Raw genomic sequence first — 9,301 nt, 5'->3', positions numbered from 1 at the left:
TGTTACAGAGTAGGAAATGATTCCTAGATAAGTATCAGCAAAACAACTTAAAGAGAAAGTTATTTTACAGACTGACTTCTATTATTGCAGCATCTATGTGTTCTTTATTTTTTTTATGTTTTTCCTACTTATTTCAAATTGAAGAATATTTACTATTATTCAATTTTTTAATTTTATTTTTATTTTTTTTCCTGTTGAAAAGCAACATCCTAAGGATAAAAATCACAGTCCTTCTGCTTAGTAGAGTCATATATACAGCTGCCGGGCACTGGATGCCATGCAGTTTTAGAGATAAGTTTGAATTCATGAACTTAATGGTATTTTTAACTAGCCATACAACAGAATAGGTCACTGGGTATGAAGAACAAAGGTGACTGTGGTGGTGAGAAAAGTAAAAATACAAAAGTTGTCAACCCTTCTACGTCCTCTGACTCACATCACAGTTTAGTAAAGTCAAATTGACAGTAACTGACAGTAGCTATTGTAATCTGGGAGGGGTGCCCGGCTTGAGGCATTGTGCATAGTCCATGCCATCTGTGTGTCACAGACATAGATGATTAGATCTTAAGAGGTTGCCCTATGTATCAGAATTACTCAGAGTACATATATTATTTTTTTTCTTTGCACACTGTCCATCTTTCCAGTGCACTGAGTCTTGGAGCAAGTGAAAGAATCTTTCTTCCATGCCCTGTGAGGTCCTTTGGAGTACCACAAAAATTTTGAAAGTTGCTGTCATGTCTAAGTAGTTTGCCAGAGTGTATGATTCTAATACCTTTCATGTGCCATTGTTATGTATGTCTGTGTTGCTGAGAATGCTTGGTAATCTCTCCTACACCTTGATGACACAGCTGATGAATCAAAACAGTGAGCATGATGCTCTGGCTCATGAAGACTTGACTAATGCCAGACTTCCAGTGGTAACTACCACAGGAGCTCCAACACAGGGGATGACTGTGCTTCCTATTGCCTAAAAGAGATCCATTATGTTCCTGTATAAGCTTGAACTGTATTTTCTGACAAGGTTGCTGTTGACTATTAATTCTGCATATTATCTGGAAAGTTGACAAATAGGTTTATTTGGATAGAGGAAATAGATTTGTTTAGTTTCACCTTTAAGAATAAAAAGTGTGGTATGGAGACAGACATTAAACTGGTCCTTGTTTGGCCAGTAAATGTGAAAGACCAGTAACAATGAAAATGACAGTTATAGAATAAAGGTTTTGCCATAGTGTTGGGACACTCTTTCCACTATGATCAGAGAACAGAGATGAGTCCAAATCAGATCTCTCCATTGTGCTGCCTTGGAACAGGAAGTATAACCTTTGAAGAATTACTTTATTGACTTCATTTTGCCATGTCTTCCTCCATTTTCTGCCTTGTTCAGGATAGTCTGCATTCTGCCCGATTACTTCTCCTTGATCTTTCCATTTGAGATTTAGACCTAATATGTAGAGCTTACAATCTTAAAATAAACTTGTGAAATTAATATTGTTATTCTTTGTTTATCTGTAACGTCATCATAAAATATTGTTTGTACTTGTTGTCAATTAAGGCAGTTTGTAGGGACTGCAGCATAAAACGAAGCCAATCCGTAGATGAAATTTCCTACCTGATTACTGGTTCAGTGTTCTTTTCTGTAAGAACTACTGTGTCTCTGCATATTTTTGTAAGCTTCTGACTATGTCATCGAGGAAGAAAAATGGACTGCCTTGCACCTTTCTGCACAGTGAGCAAGGATGAGATGAAGAAGAAAAAAATTGCTTAGGTAGGAGGAAAGAACTAGAAAGGATAAAATGTTTTCTTTTCAGACAGCTTTGCTGACAAGTGAAAGAAAAGGAGAGATGGAAAAAATCTGTTAGTGCTAGAGGAGGAGGAAGTAACCATTTTCATGTTGCACATGCCATGGACATAATCTCAAGGGATTTTTAGTAAGAACTACATGAAGAGAGGAAAGAACCGAGAAAGCTCATGAAACATGGATTTTTGCTATATGTGTGGGCGAGTTGTAATTGTTGACAAGCTTCTTCCTTGAAAGTGGCAGGAGGGTCATTATGGCTTATTCACAGAGGAATGTAAATAAGACTGCAGACATGTGGATGATAGCAAGTATCTGAAATCGCATGACCTGACTTTTCTAAGGCTGCTGCTGAAAAAGAGATTTTCAGGTCAGATGAAAGGGTTCTTGGTTTGATCAGGTACTACAAATAGAATAATATGGTGCAGTTAATGTCACTTTCTCAGAAGTCATCAGTGATCACACTTATCTCACATCTTTTACTAAGTCAATCAGGTTCTGCATTTTCTGGAGAGTGTGGGGAATCCTAGGCTTGAGGACATATTTGAGGGAGAGACAAAGGAAAGGTTGATCCAGTGAGCACGAAAGAATCGAGGCGGCTGAAAGAAAAGCAGATTCTTGGACTGGGTTTAGTGAAATTAATAACTACCCAGCATTTGCTCTAATAAAGTAGATCAGAAAAAGACTCAGGCCTCAGGCTGTCAATAAACCATCTGGCTGTTGGCTGTGTGGGAAGCCTGACTCTGAATGGTGCAGAGTGAGAGGAGAGTATGAAGAAGAATCACAGCTTGTGAGATAGTCATCTGCTACAGGGAAACTATCCTCAAAGAAAACGGTACAAATTTCAGCATTTTGGCCTGTTCAGATTTGAACTGCCAAAGCAGCTTTCTGTCTGCTTTTAATTTAATTTAATTTAATTTAATTTAATTTAATTTAATTTAATTTTATTTTATTTTATTTTATTTTATTTTATTTCATTTCATTTCATTTCATTTCATTTCATTTCATTTCATTTTTTATGATGAGAGTTTTGAATCTGTTTCACTATTTGTGTTATTTTAATTTTCCATGGGCATAGAGGTAAAATGGGACATTTAAAGTGGGACAGAAGCAAACTGGGATCTTATGAATCAAATCAGTACTAGAGTTAAAAAACACATTTCATTTGAAGAATTTGCTGAATAGCGATGAAGTCTTATATTCAACATATGCAAAACTGTTGCTCAGCTGAAACTTAGCCAGGTACATACCTATTCCTTTCTCAGTCTTTATTCTTAAATATTCAATAGTAGATCTACAAGCTGCTTTATTTAACTTAAAAGTACAAATTTATGTTAGAGAAATCACCTAATTTTTTAAAATATAAAACATTATTATTATTTTTTTTTTTTCTATAGCAGCCTTTCTGGCAGTTAAGATTACCCAGGATTAAGTGAACTTCCTTGTTTTTAACAGTTTGTTTATTTGAGGTCTGCATTCTCTATGTACATATAGTGTATTATAACACTGATACAATCACAAGAATCCTCTACTAGAACCAGCAGTATCTCCAAATGATTCAACATTTCCCACTAACACAAGCAATCAAGTACACCATCAACTGCAACAATTCCACAACCTTATATTATTAAATCAAATATTTCGTTAAAAACTTTTTTCGTACTCCAACAGTGCTAGAGGGCAAAAATGTTTTGGTCCTGTGTCTTGGATGTTCCATTACCATCCAACAAATCTTGCACTAAGAAAGAATGTTGCAACTATTATGTCACCAAGTAATTAATACTTGTTGTTTCTACCTGTTTTTTTTTTTTTTTTTTTTTTTTCCAATGTTATTTAGGATTTCCCTTTAATTTACGATGGCTTTTTTTTTTTCTTTTTTTTTTTCCTAAGTTTTGTTAGAATTACAATACACCACAGTGTTTTTAAAATAGAGGTATCGCAGAGAAGTAAATTTCCAAACAAGTGAATATAGCCAGTATTGAACTCTGCACCATTTTTTTTATTTTTTTTTTTTTTTTTTCCTGTAACCACTGATTTTTACGAGATCTTTAACTTTGGTTATGTTATGATAGATAATAATTAAATTAATAAATAAGATTTCTAAACAATGAAAATTTCAAATCCTCCAAAAGTTTCTGTGAAGTGGAATTTCATAGAAGGAAGATATTTTAGAAGGTTATACTCTGGAGCAAATATGAAATAAAATAATGGGAAAATCAATGCATCAGAAACTTATACTAGGCTAAAATTCAAAGTAACAGCTCATATTCTGTAAGGAGCACAAGGATGATATATCCTTCATTATGGAAAAAAAAGTATTTTCTGTTAAATAAGTATATTGAAAAAACAGCACAGGATGCAAAATATGTGTGTGTGTATAGGTCACGTGTGTTTTTGAAACCAGTTATAGGTCTGTGATTAAGCACAGAAGATCACATTTTGAACTGATATTCTGTTCTAAATAGGAAGGAATAAGAAAACAAAAATACTTTTATTTATATTTGTTTCATTTGCTATGTCTGCAGCTATTATTATTACATACTCATTATTCATACAGACCACGACATCATTTTCAAGACTGGTTTGCAATTTTATTAGTAATTCCTTTATTTACCCTCTAAAGCTCAAATTAAAAGGTGGTCTTCAACAAACACGAGCTCTGTACTTGAACTGCAATCACAACATCTTTTATTCCCTGTGCTGGAGGCTGTGCAGTAGTTTGGAAATTAAGTCCTCATGCACTGTCTTAAGATGGCCTGAGAGGTAGAGCAGACTAATTTAGAATTATCTTTCTGAAAGGATGTTTTGCAGAGAAAAGAAAGGGGGCAGGGTACCCTACAATGTACTGTAATGCTAATTGAGGCATACTTGATATTTGAAAAAAGAGAGACAGAGATGGAATAATAATCTGTTATCTTCCTTGTAAAAAAAATAAAAAATAAATAAAATAAAATAAAGAAAAAAAAAATCTGACTGCGTTATAATTCACTTATTGATATATCTGAGTTTTGACAGTTTCTTATCTGTCAGTGGTTTCTTAAATGACAGATTTTCATTACACATACAGAAGTCTGAAATCTCAGTGTCAAAGATGTCAGTGTCCTGATCACACATTCGTAGTGATTTTATGAAAAAGCTAACGTAGTCTCCACAAACTCATTCCTCATTTCTACACAAAATAGTTAAATTTCCTTTTATATTTAAATTATTTAAAATAAATTATTTAAAAATAAATAGTTTGGAAAAATGAAGATTTTTCTCCAGCATCGCTTATGTTCTTTTAAGCTTAGTTTCTGTGTAGTAAGTAGTTAACTCATGCCCTGTAGAGAAAACTTAGATGAATAAGAAACTGTTATTTTGGTAAGTCTACAAAAACAAAACTATAAATTCATGAAAAAAAAAAAAAAAAAAAAAACAATTTGTGCAGTTCTTTGCTCATTCATGAGAAGTTATGACTAAATTAAGTGTGGTAAGTGAATTTGCATCATTATTCATTAATGTTGCATCATACAAATTTCTCCATGGCAACTTTATGGCTAATAGCATTTTATGCACGACTCCTCTATCCTCAAATAAATAGAACTGAAGAATTCTTGCTTCAGATTAAATTCTACTTTGTGAAGGATAAAATGGGACAATCATTCTGTTTTCATGAGCTACTGGATGAGTGCTAGTTTGATGTTTCAGTGGCAAGTAAAACTCTATCACATGTTAAAAATGTATAGCAAAGATTTGAAACAGGTCCTGGATCACTAATTTTTTTTTTTTTTTTTTTTTTTTTAATTGAAGTTGCAGGGAAGACAGCTCTCAGGGAGATGAAGTAATCTGTAGGTGATTACAAGATGGCTGCAGGCTCCTGAAAAAAAAAACAACCTTGAAGAAACAAAAATAATATTGTTGGTAACTAAATTTGCTGTAATGTATACAAGCCTCTGTAATATATTTGTAATGTATGTAGCCTCTACATAAACAATTACTGCACAAGAGGAGTGCCGTTCTGTCTTCTTTTCCCTTCTCCAGAAAAAGTAAATGCCAAGCCAGTTACTATGAAGGTACTGAATAAACTCCAGCAATACAGAATTCCGAACAGAAAATATGCAGTATTGAAAATGGATTTTGATAGTCAATTTAATACATTACATTTTTGTCTTGTGTGCAATTTTGTCTCCTGGTCTTAATTCAAACTCATTTAACACTGTTTACTTAATGGTATTCTTTTACTATCTGCTAACTCGTATCCAGTACAGTAGTACAACTAACACAAAGGTGCTTTGGTGCCAAGTTTCTGAGATTATCATTCAGGGAATGCCTCTAAACCTGTAACAGTATAACTGAAGAAGGACGAGGTTTTGAAGTGGATTTTAAGCAGATGTCTAGAAAGAGTAGCATAGGTCAGAAACACTCCCAGACTTCTGCCAGCAAATCTCTGTTTCAGTCTCCCCAATTGCCTGCCAATTTGCCACAGCAATTCATTGAGTACAAACGATGAAAACTATCAACACTTAGTCAGAAATATTATCTATATGAAATTTGAATACATTAATAAAAATTCCAAAAGGAAATGAAGTATTACTTTTACAATAATGCATAACAAGTAATGACATAATTTTAAAATTTATTTACTTATACTTTTTCTTTTTTTCTTTTTTTTTCTTTCTTTTTTTTTTTTTTAAAGTTTTATCTGCTTGGTGTAACAATATTAACTAAAACTTAATAGGATGTTTAAACTTCAAGCTTTTATTGAAAATGTACCTTTTACTTTAGCATTTTTTCTATTGTAAACAAATTGAATGTTGCAAAGCAAAAAGACTCTAGCAGTGCTATCAGGGAATTTCCATGTCATTAAAGTATGGAAAAGATTACTCTGGTGGAGAGTAACTGTGCAATAATGGACACAAAGTTTGACAAGACTTCTGAACACCCAATTCAAAGCCTCTGTGCTCAATAATCATCAACAGGAACAATCAGATCTGAACCAAGATCCCTGTACTGAAAGAATGCATCTATCAATTTAGTTAGCAGAAATAAGGTCCAGTATATCTTTCTCAATGGCTATTGCCAACATGATGATTTCTGTATCATAAACATGAGAATAAACTTCCTTCAGCTATGTAATCACAAGAAAGCAGAGAACACTGAGAATTAATAGAAACTTCTGCATCAGAGATTGTGGTGAGACATCTTATAGATACAGCTGTCTATGTAAGAAAAAGCATAGAAGGCTAAAAGGAGCATGTTAATGGCTACTACTACTTTTTATGGGCAGTGTCTAACATAGTCTGTAAATGTAATTTCAGCTGCAAGTGATGACTACAAAATGGTCGTTTTTATTCTCTTTCCTTATTTGGACAGCAGAAGGCTTCAAATTGGGGCATTTTCATAGAATCCTTAGAGTTGGAAGGGACCTTTTAATGTCATTTAGTTCAAGTCCCTTGCAGTGAACAGACATCCACAGCTTGATCAGAGCCTTAGTCCAGACTGGCCTTGAATGTCACCAGAGACAGGACTTCTCCACCTCTGTGGGTAATCTGTTCCAGTGCCTCACACCCACCAGTATAAAATACTTTTTTCTATACATCCAATCTAAATGTCCACTCTTTTAGTTTGAAAGCATTTCATCTTGTCTTGTTACTTCAAACCCTGATTAAGAGTTTGTTCCCTTCTATCCTGTAGCTACTCTTTAGGTACTGAAAGGCCACTATGAGGTTGCCTCAAAGCTTTCCAGGCTGAACAGTCCCAGCTTTCACAGCCTATCCTTGTAGGAGAGGTGTTCCATACCTTGAATCATTTTTCTGGCCCTCTTCTATATCTATTCAAGAAGGTCTATGTCTCTGCTGTACTGAGACTCCACATCTGGACACAGTATTCCAGGTGAGGTGTTACCAGCACAGAGTAGAGGAGCAGGATCACATCCCTTGACCTGCAGCCATGCTTCTTTTGGTACAGCCCAGGCTGTGGTTGACTTTTTCACATGAGTGTAGTAAGAACGTGTAAAGAAATGTAGAAAAGCATGATAAGCTTTGGTACATATGGAAATAACTAAATAAGAACAAGGAAGAAGTCCGTATTTGTAATAAACAACAATTCTCTTGAATTCAGTTATTTTCAAAACATTAAATGGTGTGTTGATTGTTTATTTGTTAGTTTGCTCTTGTTGTTTGTCAGTCTGTTTTTGTTTTCCTTAATTCCTTCTTATTCTGCAAAAGGAACTAGAATCGAAAAAACACAATTTGACAGAAAAACTACATATCTTTCTTTAAAAAAAGGAAAAACATACTGGTTTAAACAAATCATTCTTTCCAACCGCTTCTAGTGTATTAACTTCATTTTAAGGTGACATATATTTTCCCACAATTTTTTTCACTTTGGCTAATGCAGGATTACTAAGGAACACACTTTATATGGTCTTAGTTACATATCTACTACAAAAAATTGGAGAATTATTCGATCTAGTAAAAATGTAAGTAATGAGACATAACTTCTTGGTTTTTGCGAACCAAAGGTAAAACAGCTGAAAGACTGCAAGAATGAGACGTGACCTTTGATTTTTAAAACGTGTAATTCTCTTTGTTTAAAAAGAATACAAATGCATCTTTTTTCACTTATGGGTGAAAACATATCTTGCCCTTTAAAGGCCAGGTAGTGAGTGGAGCTAAAGTTCATATCTAAGATGAAATCTGAGAATCTGATATGAAACAAATACTTTCCTTAGCTTTGATTTTAAAACAGATTTTCAGGTAAGAATAGGGAGAAACAAAAAGAGAGAAAAAAAAAAAAAAGCATCTGTAAATATTCTCAGTACAAAGAAAAAAGTAAAAAGCTAACACATACATATTTGAAAGATACTGGATGTAGGTTGCAAACTTGTTATTACTCTCAGAGCCCCACAGAGATAATTAGAGAAGTAGGTACCAGAGTGGCCTACAGATAAATAATAACGGTACTGAAAATCTAGCTGATATTTTCCATCAGCAGTACAGAGAATTATTGTGGAGGTCTTATAAATCAGTATTTTTCTTCTTTCCCTCCTCTTTACTCAACTCACTTCAATCTAGACCTTGCACAACAAGCTGAACTTAAAGTCATTTTTAAAATGTCATTCCCAATTTCTAAAGAAAAATTATGAGTTTCTTTCTGTATACTGTTCCAAATACCGATATCTGTTACAATTATTCGGGAAAGAAATGTGTTTTTGAGGAAAACAGTTTGCCTTCTAGACACCAACAGACTCTTGTAATGTCTTTGATTTCAGTTTTTAGAGGTAAGAGTTTAGATATTTCCCAGTGTACTGCTTGAGGAATTATAACTTTTAAAAATATTCCTTGAAATAGAATTTCTGGCAACTGTTAGTTTAGGACAAAATACATTATTCTTATTATTATTGTTGTTGTTGTTGTTGTTATTGTTATTGTTATTATTTTACATTTAATCTTTAAAATATATATAGTTCTTATGTTTCATTAAAATATCATGGGAAAAATGAAACAGTATGTACCTAGGAACAAA

This window comes from Phasianus colchicus, chromosome Z (genome assembly GCF_987193195.1).
Source record: "Phasianus colchicus chromosome Z, bPhaCol1.hap1.1, whole genome shotgun sequence".
Lineage (NCBI taxonomy): Eukaryota > Metazoa > Chordata > Aves > Galliformes > Phasianidae > Phasianus > Phasianus colchicus.
This window is presented reverse-complemented; position numbering follows the sequence as displayed.